Source organism: Clytia hemisphaerica, unplaced genomic scaffold (genome assembly GCF_902728285.1).
Source record: "Clytia hemisphaerica strain Z4C2 unplaced genomic scaffold, Clytia hemisphaerica genome assembly, whole genome shotgun sequence".
In the NCBI taxonomy this organism is placed as follows: domain Eukaryota; kingdom Metazoa; phylum Cnidaria; class Hydrozoa; order Leptothecata; family Clytiidae; genus Clytia; species Clytia hemisphaerica.
Genome location: NW_027104025.1, coordinates 168843 through 179246, shown reverse-complemented (window position 1 = coordinate 179246; position 10404 = coordinate 168843).

Sequence of the window (10404 nt, the reverse complement as noted above, 5' to 3'; positions counted from 1 at the left end):
AATTTTTGGAACTTTTTTGAAAACGAAAGTCACGTCCGCCCTTTTGGATTCGATTCTTACCTTATTTTTCTACGCAACGGCAAAGATGGCGGACGCAAAACCGTCAATCTGTAACTTACGGTACTGATTTTCCAGAAATTTTAACTCTTTGCTTAGTGAACAGTGCTTAAAAGCAGAAGAAAGTTTACACCAAAGATGGAAGAATTGATGCGGAAACTTTTTCCTGAAAATTACAGTTCAACCGGTGCTGTACAATCAGAATCTTTGGTGGCGAATGTACCCGTTCCTGACCTAGCTACCGTGCCCGTGTACCGTGACTCTCAACCTCCGAAAGAACCACCTAAAGAACCACCGAAAGAACTTCAATACGAATGTAAATGGGGTTGCAAAAGGTCATTTTCAAAGCCATCGGGAAGGTCAAATCACGAAAGAAAATGTCCGCTTAAAAGTCACACTAAAGAATTCGAAGATCCTGTATCGAAAAAAACTGTCAACCTTAAAGTGACATCACTTAGCCTAAATAAAGAATCGTCGTCAGAACCGATAAATCCGAAAGATTTCCAGCCAAAAGTATGGGGCAATCACACAGTGAATGACATCGATCAGATCCTTTCTGCCGCGTTCAATGAAACCAGTCAATGGCGGAAGAATATCTTCAACGTCCCAAGTGGTGCAGTCGGTAAAAGCTTTGTTGAGGAAATCACTCGCTTGATAAATTTATGGAACAATCTGTCACCTTTGTCGAATGTCGCCTTGAAAGCCCTGTCCGTGTTACCATCGCTCCTTTTACAGAAACCATCAAAGACATCGAAATCGAGAGAACATACGAAACATCTACAGCGACGTCTGGATCTTTGGAGAGAAGGCGATTTTGACTCGTTGATCCGCGAAAGCCGAATGCTACAATCAAAATTTTCAAAGTCTGCTGCTGATCGAGTTACATCAATATCGAAACGATTTAGTGATTTGATGTTTCAAGGCAAAGTAAACGCAGCAATCAAACTCTTATCTAACTCAACGAATTCACACGGAATTGTACCAATCAACGATACCACGTTGCAAATTCTTCAGCAAAAGCATCCTAGAGGTCAACCAAAGATTGACGAGCTGATTGTTCAGGGACCATTCAACAAAATCGACCCCACGCTTTTTGAAGCCATCGATGAAGAACTCATAAAAAGTATGGCAGCTAAAACAAAAGGTTCTTCCGGCCCCTCCAAGATCGATGCACAAATGTGGCAACGTATCCTTTTGTCAAAAAACTTCGGTGATCGTTCTAGTGATTTATGCAAGGCGATTGCAAGGATGACGAGAATCATGTGCACTGAACAATGCAACAAAGAATCCGGTAGGGACATGGAGGCGTTCTTATCGTGCACCCTGATACCTTTGGATAAGAACCCCGGCATTCGACCGATCGGCATCGGGGAAGTTCTTAGACGCATCGTTGGAAAGACTGTTACAACATTCCTGAGGAATGAAATACAAGAAGCAGCTGGCAATCTCCAACTGTGCGCTGGTCAGCTGGGTGGATGTGAGGCTGCAGTGCACGCGATGGCAGACATCTACAACGACGAGAACACAGACGGTGTTCTACTGGTCGACGCTTCAAATGCATTTAACAGCATAAATCGTGAAGTTATGATGCACAACATTAACATCCTTTGTCCAACCTTGGCGATGTTTGCTACCAACTGCTATTCGAACCACGTCCGTCTGTTTGCGATTGGAGGAGCAGAGCTGTCGTCTTCTGAAGGTACAACACAAGGAGATCCGATCGCTATGGCTCTCTACGGCATATGTTTGCTTCCCTTGACCGACACCCTCCGAAACGTACCAGATACCAAACAAGTCGCGTACGCTGACGACATCACTGGTGCTGGTAAACTTGTTGCACTACGCAAGTGGTGGGATGACCTAACGCAACTCGGTCCAACTATCGGCTACTACCCAGAACCTTCTAAGTCATGGTTGATAGTAAAACCCGAAATGTATCAAACGGCACTCGACACATTCGAAGGTACGTCTATAAAGATCACAGCAAAGGGGCATAAACATCTCGGTGCTTCTGTTGGGGAAAAAAGCTACAAGAAGGAATTCGTTTCAAATAAAGTCGAAACCTGGGTTAAAGAAATCAAAACTTTGTCAGACATTGCAATAACTCAACCCCAAGCTGCGTATGTCGCCTTCGTTATTGGCTACCGGCAAAAATTCAACTATATCATCCGAACTCTAGACGATATATCAGAATTGCTTCGACCCATCGAAAATGTCATCCGTTTTCACCTCATACCAGCCATATGTGATGGCAGACAGTGCTCCGATATTGAAAGGAAGATCCTCTCGTTTCCGATCAAGATGGGAGGCCTTGGAATCATCAACATCGAGGATGAGGCTAAATTTCAAAACGAAACAAGTCGTTTGGCAACTAAAGTGCTAGTCGAGCGCATCATAACACAATCAAATGAATCAATTGATCCAAGTCAATCGAAAAAGATGTTGAAATCACTAGCCGCTAAACGAATTGGAGAACAAAAACGATCACTCGATCAAATCGTTCAACAACTCCCATCAATCAACCAAAAAGCTTTGGAAATCGCTTCATCTCAAGGTGCTTCCTCGTGGCTGACCACTCTTCCACTGAAAGAAGAGAATTTTGTATTGAATAAACGTGAATTCGCTGACGCACTCCACATGAGGTATGGCTGGGAAATGAAGCGACTGCCCATCAAATGTGCCTGCTCAGCCAACTTCACAATCGACCATGCGCTATCTTGCCATCTTGGCGGCTACGTTATCCATCGACATAACAACGTTCGCGATACTCTGGCAACCATGATGAATGAAGTCTGTCACGACGTGTCGATCGAGCCCCAGCTTATGGATTTGTCTCGTGAACAGGTCGATTTACCACGCTCATCTGTTACTGGGAATGAAGCTAGGGCGGATGTTAGTGCTAATGGATTTTGGCAGCGGTATCAAAGAGCATTTTTTGACGTGAAGGTTTGCAACCTTTTAGCTCCGAGCTATCGCATAAAATCTATTGGCACTACATTCACTTCCCTTGAAAAGCAAAAGAAGAGAGCATATAACGAACGGATTCTTCAAGTTGAGAAAGGGACTTTCACCCCATTAGTATTTGGTGCTACAGGTGGTGTAGCCCGAGAATGCTCAATTTTTATGAGCAGGTTAGCTGATAAAATCTCGGCAAAACAAAAATGCTCGAAAAGTGAGGTTGTGAATGGCATACGACGCAAAATTTCCTTCGTTTTGATCCGATCAGTGGTTGCTTGCCTGAGAGGTGAACGATCGAGTCGTTCGTTTACCCCAGAACAAGCGGCACTGAAGGACTCCAAACTGACGGAAATTTTGACGTCCTTGCATGTTTGAGTGTTGTGGGTTAGACGATTACATAGGCTACTTTTTCGAGGGTTTCTTTTCAGTTTTTCATCATTTTGGTCTTTTCAGGTGTTTCATTGTTCTCTTTTTTTACAATTTATACAAAAGTATGTTTGTTAATATATTTGACTCATGTTGTATATCATTTTGATTAAAAAAGCGTTTAGACAGGGTCAAAAAAAAAAAAAAAAAAAAAAAAAAAAAAAAAAAAAAAAAAAAAAAATTCTTACCTTATCTTAACTTATTTTCCTTAGTTTGAAAAGAGAACAGTTTTTAGCGCGCGGAAAAAAAACCACCAGAAATTCAAAACAGACATGTACATTTTGCTGACCTGAAATCTTCAATGACGGCAATCAAAAGTCTGCTAAAGAAACTCTGGTCTGTAATTTGTAAGAAAAAAAGTGTGCTTTTAAAAACGAAACCAACTTTATTACTTGGCTAGTTGGCAAGCTTGCAGTTGCCAGTTGGCAGTGTGAAAGTGTGTTGCTTGATATGTGTTGTATTTTCTGGTGAATAGTAAGTTGCTTTTTAGGCTCCTCTGCTTTTTATTATGATAATGTCTTGATACAAAATTGCAGATTTGATTAAATTACACTGTCACAGCTCAAAATAAAATGTAGGTTTTCTGACTGCTGTGTTGTTTGACAGTTTTTTGGAACGATAAAAATAATGAAAATCCAAAGTTCCGACTTTGAGGTTGGGCCCCTAAACTAAACCTGACTTTTCTTAAATTTTGGAAGCTTATTATTAATTAAGATTAGGATTTTTTTTTGGGAGGGATTTAAAGTTTGTGATTTACAACCCTTAGGCGGCAATCAAAATTATGTTGCGTTCGGCGGCGGGTCGTCCGACCGACTGTTTATTTACAAAAAACCCGATTAGGAAAGTCGGTAAAATCGTCAGGTTTTTTTGGGCGCTGTTCGCAGGTTCAGATCTTTCCCATAAGGGGCCGTCGACATCCGACTTTCGAATTTTTTAACGGCATTTGGCCGTTATGGTTCTGACCCCCTCCCCCCCTCTAACATTAACGGCCATCCAATTCTCTAAAGTTAAAAAATTGTCAAAAATCGATGAAACTCTAAATTTTCTCCTTCACTTTCATCGTTGTTTCGTCAGCCATCTTTAATCTCGCTACGGCTTCGCTCAGTTTACATTTAAAAAATAACGGAGATAATTTCTAAACTTTTTTCCGAAAGTTGCGCGCATTAATTATCTCCGTAATCATAATCAAAAGAATAGTGGCATTTCAAAGAAAAAAGACCGACCGTCTGCAAAATTCAAGGGCCACGCGGACCGTCTAAACAAAAGGAACACTGCTGTTATGGTGTCCATTCCAGCCAAGCCATATTTTATCATTCTACAGAAATCCCCGCTTGAAAAATCAAAATATTGATACGTGGTCGAGTTTACTAAACTTTGCCGAATTAAAACGCGCGAAAATATCATATGACGTATGACCACATTTGTTTATACCGCACTAAAGGCCTTTCTAGATTACCGCGCAAAAAAAACCGGGGGTCAACATGAAATTTAAAGCCTGCTGCGGGAAAGGGAAATGGTTTTGAAGAAACAAATATATACAGAAAGGTTTTAATATCATCCAAATAATATCAGGAAAACAAGTGACATTTACATGGTTGATCTTTATAAAGTTTGATCTGACGGTTTGTTGTAAAGAATGTTGACCCCCGTGTTGGTTTTATAACCTATATTTTTGGATTTGTGAGAAGACAAATGTTATTGTAAAAAAAAGTCATTTGGAAGTGTAATCATACCCTTTCCGGGGAACTGGACCAACATTTTATTAAGTCAGAATTCATTGCCAGTAATGCCGCAGCGTGGTTTGAAACCTTGTTGTAGGTCTGGTGGAAAATGGATTTATTTCTGAATGTAAACATTACTGCAGCTAGAATATTTTTTTTATTTTGACAAACAAAAGGTTCAAGGTTTGTTTACTTTTTATTTTACTGCATTTCTCTGTCTTATTCTGCTGTAGTAGGCAAATGAAAACTTCTGATTTTTTGTTTTAGTCAGTGCTCGCTCGGCAGCCATTTTGCCTGAGGGGAACAGCAGTGGGAACACGAGATTTAAACATCGGGTCGTTTGTTTTGGTTAAAATTATTCTAAAAAATAGCGAAGTGATACTTTAGGTATGCGACTTTAGCAGATCTTAGTTGATAAAAGGAGGAAAAGAAATATGGAAAGTAACATTTGTATGGAATAAATGTCTCAAAAATCTATATTTTCTGGTGAAAAGAATTGATATGTGGTGAGTTGACCCCTTTTGCCACTTCTGGATTCCTAATTGTCAACCTCTGCGCGCTCAGTGTTTACAAGTTTTCAAATCGAAATAGCGAGCGCGGCGTGCCAGCGGAAAGTGAACCAAAAACCAGTTTATCCATGATTTCCCGATTTTTTAACCCGACCTTCGTGGAAGCAGACAACGCTCGCGAAGCATCACTTTCTAAAAAACAAGATGTTGCATGATGATTATGGGGCTCACAATGCAGGTACCTACAATGAACAAAGATGGTATGTATGCACAAAAAAATATTTTCGACCGACCGACCGACCGACCCACTTTGTAAAGTCGAAATGACGGGAACCAAACAATTTCTAAAGATCCGCCTAATTCTGAACATGCAAAACAGTTTAGTCACACTAGGAAATTAAGCTTTCAGGAAAAACAACATCAGTCATCTACAGGATACATTTCAACAATAAGGATGAGAGTTACCTGAATCAAGTTCGCAAGACCATATTAAATAAAACTTGAAATTTAGAAACAAAATAAAATGTGCAGCAGCCAAAATCAACCAACCAAAATTTGTCATTTCAATTCCCAAGACAGCGCTTCGATTTTTAAGGCCTTGTTTATACGTTAAAGTAAAAACGATTCCGCACATGTAAATGGGTCATTGTTTGAGGTCCGGCAAAATTTCCGGGAGATATCCTATCCGGCGGTGCGCGGATCTAGGTGGGTTCCGCCTCCCCCGTAGATCTTTTTCTTGGGAAGTTGATCTTCAAATTAGTTTTCATGGTTGGCTTGGCTCAAATTTTTTCAACTATGGCTCAAATTTTAGGCAATTTCTCAAAGTTTTTGAAAATTATAATTTCATTAAAAAGCGCCGGGTTATTTTTTCATGAATCCCTTTAGATGTTTTGCGGTGCATTTTTTTGCTTCAGAGTCAAGTAAACGATATAGCGCTTTCGCAGCATTAATCTTTGATACACATTTTGGCGGGACGCTAGTGCGACTAACTGCAAAAAGGGACCCTTAAAGGCGGTACATTCTTTTTGCTATAAAATATCTTTACGCAAATTTGATTGGTCCTTTATTTCTAATTATGTCAAAATGCCGCCAAAATGAACTTTTATTATAATATTATCTCAGTGAAAAACCTTTATTCAACATTCAACACTCCGCTAAAATCTTTCATTTTCAGACAAAAGTGACGTCGAAAAAAAAGACTTTTAAATCGTAAATTTGTTTTATAGATTGGGACTATTTTACTGTCCGACTAGAAAGTGTCGAACTACAGTAGTGACATGCACCCAAAGATAAAATTTTATTTGTCCAACACACTCTTCCCGTAATTCGCAAAACAGATGCGTGCGCATTATTTTGATGCTCTCCACCCTTTGGACTCTGGAGGTAAACAAATCCATTTTTGCCTACGTTTCCGTCCTTAGGAGGGAAAGTTGGTTTTTTGTGCTTTTCTTATAAAAGTTCTGTCGATCAAATAAAATCCCCTCAAGTTTTAGTATGTTCTTTCTATTCATGATATTATATTTTTTTGCCAAACAAAGATTGCTATCAAAAGTTAGAAGCTGAAATCCCACTTTCCCTAACCTCTCCTCGCTCACAGGCAAAAACGCGTTCGTTTGCCTCCCAAACAATTTTATAACGCAACGGTGTCAGAGCTCACATTTTCCCTGGCCATTTCTCAGAAGTTTGAATTACGGGAAAGGTGTATTCAATTCCGTCAACCATCAACTGCTCTAACTTGGGACGATTGGTCGAAACATGGGACTGTTGATATCTGGTTTTTGGGGTCACTCACATATCGATTCTTCCCACGACTAATGTCAAATTGATGCGAAGGGGTGGGGGGTTAGAGTCTGTGACGCTAAGAAATTTCACCAGAAATATCGAATTTTAATACATTTATTCTGTGACAAAAATGTCCAGACGATCTCAATCGAACGGAACCGACGATCGAACCAGTCGAACCAAATCAAACGCAATCAACCGATTGAAATTCGATTGTTGAATGCAATCAAATCTCAATCGAACGTCAAAATTCTGGGTAATTTTCGATTGGTTCGATTGCTGTTTAATCGTCTTCCGACTGCATTTGATGCTCTATGCTCTAAAGAAGGCCGATTTTCCATCGTAAATCAAAGAAGAGTGTTTGACTTTCTCAGCTGTATAGAAAGAATATGATTCGTCACGTGACCTAATTCGGCAATTTGTCCTTCCACCCTCATGATAACACTCGCTTTCTTATCCCGCCCTTACTCGCTTCAGGCCAAATCCTTAGGTCACGGTTCAAAACCACATGTTTTCCTGTGCAAAAAAAAGAAGCGATTTAATGTTAGCGAAGCAAAAGAACGGGAACCATGACGCAACTGCCAGCACCGTGCAATCGAACGCATTCGAATCTCAATCAAACGCAATCAAATATCAATCGAATATCAATCAAATCTGAAAATTGCGGTAATATTCGATTGCATTCGACAATCGAAATGTTATTTCCATATTTTTTTTCCTCCTTTTATATATATACCTAAGTATTCGTTCGCTTTGCTATTTTATAGAACAATTTTAACTAAGACAATCGGCCCGATGACGATGTTTATGTCTTTGACGTTAAGAGGTGGTGGTGGGGGGTTTTCAAATCAGCGTCAATTTGACGTTGGTTATTGTGAGAAGAATCGATATGTGAGTGACCCCTAACTCCACCAAGTTTATCAATCATACTTTTTCTGTCATAACATGTCACAATAATTTTCACTGATAGCATGCCCTTTTTAACTTTTTTGTTTTCATTCAAAATGATTGGAGAATTAGAGAACGCCCGCCGCCTATCGCCTGATGGGATTAACAAATGACGAGTGTGTAACTTGCTGCGCAAACGCTCCATCGTTTTGCCACTAATTTGGTCTTCTTCGTTCCAGATATTCGCTGTTTTGCACTACAGATTTTTTTTCATATTTCAATTTAAAAGCCTACTCGATGCGAAAGAGAAATCGTGTATTTTTAATATGCCGTTCATTAACTCAAATCAAATGACTTTGGAAGTTCGGTGAAATGGTGGCCGAATTGCCGTCCCATGTTTTGTTAGATAGTCCCAAGTTAGAGCAGTTGACGGTTGTTTGTTAGTAATTCCATTCATTTGCCCAATGCAATCACACATATTTTATATTTGTCACTTTCCTTTTTACCCATTGTAAACCCATTTTCTGCCCATTTATAACGGATTGCAGCTGTACAGTAATGTGAAGTTTTGAAAGTAAGATTATTTTATTTGTAATTTGAAAATAAGAAAAGGTATTTTTGTCTATAATTTATCTACTGTCTGGTTTACCTAGATGGGTTTCGTCATCTGAATTTGAGGATGTAATTGATGATTTTAATGTGAGGAGTCGACACGACTCACTTGCTCATCAAGATCTCATAGTGTCCTCCTCCCCCTTTATATATAAGGTGGGGGATTCTGATGTTGCCCAATTTTTGCCAGTGTGAAAACGATGCAGCAAAGTTCCTGCCAAATTATTATTTGATTAAAGTGAGGTGCACACCAAAAGAGGTTCGGCTTGTGAAATTGCATGCAAGGGAGGTTTTTGGTGGCGCTATTTAAGCCTCCTAAATGGGTCCAGGGCTGAGTCCTGGTGGGGGTTCAGGGGACAAAGCCCCCGAATACCCTGAGATTTTCATCTTCTCATGTCTAAAAGTTGCCCAAAATTTGTAGAAAAAGAGCTTGAATTGCTGGTATTTCTAAGAAAGAAATGTATAAAGTTAACTGAATCATGACGATGAGCCATATTTTAGGAATAATGGGATAAGGGATTAATGAATTAAAAGCACTTTATATTCTATTTACACTCTACACTCTGCATTGTTATAAGGGAGAGTGTGCGTTTAAACCTAGCGTAATGAAATCAGGCTTCAGAATGGCAGTGCTCCTTTCGTCTTAAAAAGCTTTGACTTACGCCAATATCTTACTTTATATCTGCTTATACACCAAAAGTAATTACTGCCTCACGCTGAATACGCCGAATATATTCGTCCTACTGTACACTAATTCCAGCATAGCATTTTGGGGGGTATGGGGGGAAATGAAGAATTTGATGGGAGAAAATAAAGATGGGGCTGCAGGAAACCATGAATTTTGGAAATTTTGACTGTGGAAACTTTGCTGATCTCAAGTCAATCTTGTAGAAGTCAGGGCTGCAAATAAGCGTCAGTCATCAGTCAATGTCAGACTGAAAAAGCCTTTTGACCAACTGAAAACCATTTGTATCGGTCATTATGTCCAAATGAAAAGAGGAATAATCCATTAACTCGAATTGAAAATAAATCTCTTAAACCCCTGTCTCTTACTTAGCTTATTCTTTTAATGCTCACTTCCTTTGTAGCTTTCAAGAGTGTTTCTAAGGTTTACTTTAATTGACTGCTTTCTTTGTCATTTTATTAACGGTTGTTTCTTAGATCACTTTTTATTGACTGGTTTTCTCTGTAACTTTAAAGAGGGTTTCTAAGATCACTTTTATCGATTAGCTTTCTTAACTTTCACAAGTGTTTCTAAGTTAACTTTTATCAACTCTCTTTCTTCGTAACTTTAACAAGTGTTTCTAAGATCACTTTTTTATTGACTTGCTTTTTTCATAACTTTCAAGAGTGTTTCTAAGTTAACTTTTATCAACTTGCTTTCTTTGTAACTTTCAAAGGTGTTTCTAAGATTGCTTTTATCAAATTGCTTTCTTTGCAATTTCAAGAGT